Genomic DNA, 7909 nt, shown 5'->3' on the forward strand with positions numbered 1-7909 from the left:
TATTTTATGCTTCGGGCGTTGACTTCTAAGGCCCTAACTATTCAATCTGTTGGAGCAACGCCCTAGGGTGAAGCCTAGGTTGCCCGGAACGTAGAAATGACCATCACTTTGACCCTGGTTGCAATTATTCCTGTTATACGATGGAAAAACTCTTGTATATTTATTGTATTTTATGCTTCGGGCGTTGACTTCCATGGCCCTACCTATTCGATTTGGTGGAGCAACACCCTACAGTGAAGCCTAGGTTTCCCGGAACGTAGAAATGAACATAACTTTCACACTGGTAGCAATTATTCGTTTTATACAATGGAAAAGCTGTTCTATTTATTTTGTATTTTATGCTTCGGGCGTTGACTTCTATGGCCCTACCTATTCGATCTGGTGGAACAACGCGCTAGGGAGAAACCTGGGTTGCCCGGAACGTAGGAATGACCATAACTTTCACACCGGTAGCAATTATTCGTTTTATTCGATGGAAAAGCTGTTCTATTTATTTTGTATTTTATGCTTCGGGCGTTGACTTCTAAGGCCCTTACTATTCAATCTGTGTGAGCAACGCCCTAGGGTGAAGCCTAGGTTGCCCGGAAAATAGAAATAACCTCAACTTTCATACTTGCTGCAATTATTCGTTTTATACGATGGAAAAACTGTTATATTCATATTGTATTTTATGCTTCTGGCGTTGACTTCTTAGGCCCTAACTTCTCGATCTGGTGGAACAACGCCCTAGAGTGAAGCCTAGGTTGCCCGGAACGTAGAAATGACCATAACATTCACACCCGTTGCAATTATTCATGCTACACGATGGAAAAACTGTTACATTTTTATTGTATTTTATGCTTCTAGCGTTGACTTCTAAGGCCGTAGCTATTAGATGTGGTGTAGTAACGCCCTAGAGTGACGCCTAGGTTGCCTGGAACGTAGAAATGACCATTACCTTCACACTGTGTGCTATTATTCATTTTATACGATGGAAAAGCTGTTCTATTTATTTTGTATTTTATGCTTCGGGCGATGACTTCTATGGCCCTACCTATTCGATCTGGTGGAGCAGCACCCTAGGGTGAAACCTAGGTTGCCCGGAACGTAGAAATGACCAGAACTTTCACACTGGTTGCTATTATTCGTTTTATACGATGGAAAAACTGTTTTATTTATATTGTATTTTATGCTTCTGGCGTTGACTTCTTAAGCCCTAACTTCTCGATCTGGTGGAACAACGCCCTAGAGTGAAGCCTAGGTTGCCCGGAACGTAGAAATGACCATCACTTTCGACCTGGATGCAATTATTCCTGTTATACGACGGAAAAGCTCTTGTATATTTAGTGTATTTTATGCTTCGGGCGTTGACTTCTATGGCCCTACCTATTCGATCTGGTGGAGCAGCGCCCTAGGGTGAAGCCTAGGTAGCCCGGAACGTAGAAATGACCATAAGTTTCACGCCGGTCGCAATTATTCGTTTTATACGATGGAAAAACTGTTGTATTAATATTGCATTTTATGCTTCTGGCGTTGACTTCTTAGGTCCTAACTACTCGATCTGATGGAGTAATGCCTCACAGTTACGTCTAGGATGCCCGAAACGCCGAAATTATAGTTACTTTCGCACTGGTTGCAATTAGTCATGCTATACAATGGAAAGACTGTTGTATTTATACTGTATTTTATGCTTCTGGCGTTGACTTCTAAGGCCGTGGCTATTCGGTGTGGTGGAGCAACGCCCTAGAGTGAAGCCTAGGTTGCCCGGAACATAGAAATGCCCATTACTTTCACACTGGTTGCAATTACTAGTTTTATACGGTGGAAAAACTGTTCTATTTATTTTGTATTTTATGCTTCGGGCGTTGACTTCTAAGGCCCTAACTATTCAATCTGTTGGTGCAACGCCCAAGGGTAAAGCCTAGGTTGCCGGGAAAGTAGAAATGACCATAACTTTCATACTGGTTGCAATTATTCGTTTTATACGATGGAAAAACTGTTGTATTAATATTGCATTTTATGCTTCTGGCGTTGACTTCTTAGGTCCTAACTACTCGATCTGGTGGAGTAATGCCTCACAGTTAAGTCTAGGATGCCCGAAACGTCGAAATTATAGTTACTTTCGCACTGGTTGCAATTAGTCATGCTATACAATGGAAAAACTGTTGTATTTATACCGTATTTTATGCTTCTGGCGTTGACTTCTAAGGCCGTAGCTATTCGGTGTGGTGGAGCAACGCCCTAGAGTGAAGCCTAGGTTGTCCGGAACATAGAAATGCCCATTACTTTCACACTGGTTGCAATTATTAGTTTTATACGGTGGAAAAACTGTTCTATTTATTTTGTATTTTATGCTTCGGGCGTTGACTTCTAAGGCCTTAACTATTCAATCTGTTGGTGCAAAACCCAAGGGTGAAGCCTAGGTTGCCCGGAAAGAAGAAATGACCATAACTTTCATACTGGTTGCAATTATTCGTTTTATACGATGGAAAAACTGTTGTATTTATACCGTATTTTATGCTTCTGGCGTTGACTTCTTATGCCGTAACTATTCCATCTGGTGGAACAACGCCCTAGAGTGAAGCCTAGGTTTCCCGGAACGTAGAAATGACCATCACTTTCAAACTGGTTGCTATTATTGCTGTTATATGATGGAAAAGCTGTTGTATTTTTATTGCATTTTATGCTTCGGGCATTGACTTATAAGGCCCTAACTATTCAATCTGTTGTAGCAACGCCCTAGGGTGTAGCCTAGGTTGCCCGTAAAGTAGAAGAGACCATAACTTTCATACTGGTTGCAATTATTCGTTTTATATGATAGAAAAACTGTTGTAGTTATATAGTATTTGGTGCTTCTGGCGTTGACTTCTAAGGCACTAACTATTCGATCTGGTGGAGCAACACCCTAGGGTGAAGCCTAGGTTGCCCGGAACGTAGATATGACCATAACTTTCACACTGATTGTTATTATTCGTTTTATACGATGGAAAAACTGTTATATTTATATTGTATTTTATGCTCCTGGCGGTGCCTTCTTAGGCCCTAAGTGTTCGATCTGGTGGAACAACGCCCTGGAGTGATGCCTACGTTGCCCGGAACGTAGAAATGACCATCACTTTCACACTGGTTGCAATTATTCCTGATATAGGATGGAAAAACTCTCGTATATTTATTGTATTTTATGCTTCGGGCGTAGACTTCTATGGCCCTACCTATTCGATCTGGTGGAGCAACACCCTACAGTGAAGCCAAGGTTGCCGGAACGTAGATATGACCATAACCTTCACACAGGTTGCAATTATTCGTTTTCTACGATGGAAAAGCTGTTGCAACTGTATTGTATTTAATGCTTCCGGTGTTGACTTCTTAGACCCTAACTCTTCGATGTGGTGGAGCAACGCCTCAGAGTTAAGTCTAGGATGCCCGAAACGTCGAAATGATCGTTACTTTCGCACTGGTTGCAATTAGTCATGCTATACAATGGAAAAACTGTTGTATTTATACTGTATTTTATGCTTCTGGCGTTGACTTCTAAGGCCCTAGCTATTCGATCTGTTGGAGCAACGCCCTAGAGTGAAGCCTAGGTTGCCCGGAACGTAGAAGTGACCATCACTTTCAAACTGGTTGCAATTAATCCTTTTATACGATGGAAAAACTGTTGTATTTTTATTGCATTTTATGCTTCCGGCGTTGACTTCTAAGGCCCTAACTATTCAATCTGTTGGAGCAACGCCCTAGGGTGAAGCCTAGGTTGCCCGGACCGTAGAAATGACGTTAACTTTCATACTGGTTGCAATTATTCGTTTTATACGATGGAAAAGCTGTTGTATTTATACCGTATTTTATGCTTCTGGCGTTGAATTCTTATGCCCTAACTATTCCATCTGGTGGAACAACGCCCTAGGGTGAAGCCTAGGTTGCCCGGAACGTAGAAATGACCATAACTTTCACACCGGTAGCAATTATTCGTTTTATACGATGGAAAAACTGTTGTATTTATATTGTATTTCATGCTTCTGGCGTTGACTTCTAAGGCCCTAGCTATTCGATCTGGTGGAGCAACGCCCTAGTGTGAAGCCTAGGTTGCCCGGAACGTAGAAATGACCATAACTTTCACACCGGTAGCAATTATTCGTTTTATACGATGGAAAAGCTGTTGTATTTATATTGTATTTCATGCTTCTGGCGTTGACTTCTAAGGCCCTAAATATTCCATCTGTTGGAGCAAGGCCCTAGGGTGAAGCCTAGGTTGCCCGGAAAGTAGAAATGACCATAACTTTCATACTGGTTGCAATTATTCGTTTTATACGATGGAAAAACTGATGTATTTATATTGTATTTTATGCTTCTGGCGTTGACTTCTAAGGCACTAACTTTTCGATCTGGTGGAGCAACGCAATAAGGTGAAGCCTAGGTTGCCCGGAACGTAGAATTGGCCATCACTTTCAAACTGGTTGCAATTATTCCTGTTAAATGATGGTAACACTGTTGTATTTTTTTTGCATTTTATGGTTCGCGCGTTGACTTCTAAGGCCCTAACTATTCGATCTGGTGGAGCAACGCCCTAGAGTGAAGCCTAGGTTGCTCGGAATGTAGAAATGACCATAACATTCACACTGGCTGAAATTATTCGTTTTCTACGATGGAAAAGCTGTTGTATTTATATTCTATTTTATGCTTCTGGCGTTGACTTCTAAGGCACTAACTATTCGATCTGGTGGAGCAACGCTCTAGAGTGAAGCCTAGGTTGCCCGGAACGTAGAAATGACCATCACTGTCAAACTGGTTGCAATTATTCCTGTTATATGATGGAAAAACTGTTGTATTTATATTGTATTTTATGCTTCGGGCGTTGTCTGCTAAGGCCCTAACTATTCAATCTGTTGAATCAACGCCCTAGAGTGAAGCCTAGGTTGCTCGCAATGTAGATATGACCATGACATTCACACTGGTTGAAAATATTCGTTTAATACGATGGAAAAGCTGTTGCACCTTTATTGTATTTTATGATTCTGGCGTTGACTTCTAAGGCCCTAACTATTCGATCTGGTGGAGCCACGCCCTAGAGTGAAGCCTAGGTTGCCCGGGACGTAGAAATGACGCTAACTTTCATACTGGTTGCAATTATTCGTTTTATACGATGGAAAAACAGTTCTATTTATTTTGTATTTTATGCTTCGGCTGTGGACTTCTAAGGCACTATCTATTCGATCTGTTGGAGCAACGCCCTAGGGTGTAGTCTAGGTTGCCCGGAAAGTAGAAATGACCACAACTTTCATACTGGTTGCAATTACTTGTTTTATATGATGGAAAAACTGTTGTATTAATATTGTATTTTATGCTTCTGGCGTTCACTTCTTAGGCCCTAACTATTCGATCTGGTGGAACAACGCCCTAGAGTGAAGCCTAGGTTGCCCGGAACGTAGAAATGACCATCACTTTCGACCTGGATGCAATTATTCCTGTTATACGACGGAAAAGCTCTTGTATATTTAGTGTATTTTATGCTTCGGGCGTTGACTTCTATGGCCCTACCTATTCGATCTGGTGGAGCAGCGCCCTAGGGTGAAGCCTAGGTAGCCCGGAACGTAGAAATGACCATAAGTTTCACGCCGGTCGCAATTATTCGTTTTATACGATGGAAAAACTGTTGTATTAATATTGCATTTTATGCTTCGGGCGTTGACTTCTATGGCCCTACCTATTCTATCTGGCGGAGTAGCACCCTAGGGTGTAGCCTAGGTTGCCCGTAAAGTAGAAGAGACCATAACTTTCATACTGGTTGCAATTATTCTTTTTATATGATGGAAAAACTGTTGTATTTATATTGTATTTTGTGCTTCTGGCGTTGACTTCTAAGGCACTAACTATTCGATCCGGTGGAGCAACACCCTAGGGTGAAGCCTAGGTTGCCCGGAACGTAGATATGACCATAACCTTCACACGGGTTGCAATTATTCGTTTTCTACGATGGAACAGCTGTTGTATTTATATTGTATTTTATGCTTGCCGTGTTGACTTCTTAGACCCTAACTCTTCGATCTGGTGGAGCAACGCCTCAGAGTTAAGTCTAGGATGCCCGAAACGTCGAAATGATCGTTACTTTCGTACTGGTTGCAATTAGTCATGCTATATAATGGAAAAACTGTTGTATTTATTTTGTATTTTATGCTTCGGGCGTTGACTTCTAAGGCCCTAACTATTCGATCTGGTGGAGCAACGCCCTAGAGTGAAGCCTAGATTGCCTGGAACGTAGAAATGACCAGAACTTTCACACTGGTTGCCATTATTCGTTTTATACGATGGAAAAACTGTTATATTTATATTGTATTTTATGATTCTGGCGTTGACTTCTTAGGCCCTAACTTTTCGATCTGGTGGAACAACGCCCTAGAGTGAAGCCTAGGTCGCCCGGAACGTAGAAATGACCATCACTTTCACACTGGTAGCAATTATTCGATTAATACAATGGAAAAACTGTTCTATTTATTATGTACTTTATGCTTCGGGCGTTGACTTCTTTGGCCCTACCTATTCGATCTGGTGGAGCAACACCCTACAGTCAAGCCTAGGTTGCCCGGAACGTAGAAATGACCATAACATTCACACCCGTTGCAATTATTCATGCTACACGATGGAAAAACTGTTGCATTTTTATTGTATTTTATGCTTCTAGCGTTGACTTCTAAGGCCGTAGCTATTCGATGTGGTGGAGCAACGCCCTAGAGTGAAGCCTAGATTGCCCGGAACGTAGAAATGCCCATAACTTTCATACTGGTTGCAATTATTCGTTTTATATAATGGAAAAACTGTTGTACTTATATTGTATTTTATTCTTATGGCGTTGAATTCGAAGTCCCTAGCTATGCGATCTGGTGGAACAACGTCCTAGAGTGAAACCTAGGTTGCCCGGAACGTAGAAATGACCATAACATTCACACCCGTTGCAATTATTCATGCTACACGATGGAAAAACTGTTACATTTTTATTGTATTTTATGCTTCTAGCGTTGACTTCTAAGGCCGTAGCTATTAGATGTGGTGTAGTAACGCCCTAGAGTGACGCCTAGGTTGCCTGGAACGTAGAAATGACCATTACCTTCACACTGTGTGCTATTATTCATTTTATACGATGGAAAAGCTGTTCTATTTATTTTGTATTTTATGCTTCGGGCGTTGACTTCTATGGCCCTACCTATTCGATCTGGTGGAGCAGCACCCTAGGGTGAAACCTAGGTTGCCCGGAACGTAGAAATGACCAGAACTTTCACACTGGTTGCTATTATTCGTTTTATACGATGGAAAAACTGTTTTATTTATATTGTATTTTATGCTTCTGGCGTTGACTTCTTAAGCCCTAACTTCTCGATCTGGTGGAACAACGCCCTAGAGTGAAGCCTAGGTTGCCCGGAACGTAGAAATGACCATCACTTTCGACCTGGATGCAATTATTCCTGTTATACGACGGAAAAGCTCTTGTATATTTAGTGTATTTTATGCTTCGGGCGTTGACTTCTATGGCCCTACCTATTCGATCTGGTGGAGCAGCGCCCTAGGGTGAAGCCTAGGTAGCCCGGAACGTAGAAATGACCATAAGTTTCATGCCGGTCGCAATTATTCGTTTTATACGATGGAAAAACTGTTGTATTAATATTGCATTTTATGCTTCTGGCGTTGACTTCTTAGGTCCTAACTACTCGATCTGATGGAGTAATGCCTCACAGTTACGTCTAGGATGCCCGAAACGCCGAAATTATAGTTACTTTCGCACTGGTTGCAATTAGTCATGCTATACAATGGAAAGACTGTTGTATTTATACTGTATTTTATGCTTCTGGCGTTGACTTCTAAGGCCGTGGCTATTCGGTGTGGTGGAGCAACGCCCTAGAGTGAAGCCTAGGTTGCCCGGAACATAGAAATGCCCATTACT

This window comes from Calliopsis andreniformis, unplaced genomic scaffold (genome assembly GCF_051401765.1).
Source record: "Calliopsis andreniformis isolate RMS-2024a unplaced genomic scaffold, iyCalAndr_principal scaffold0024, whole genome shotgun sequence".
Classification (NCBI taxonomy): Eukaryota; Metazoa; Arthropoda; class Insecta; order Hymenoptera; family Andrenidae; genus Calliopsis; species Calliopsis andreniformis.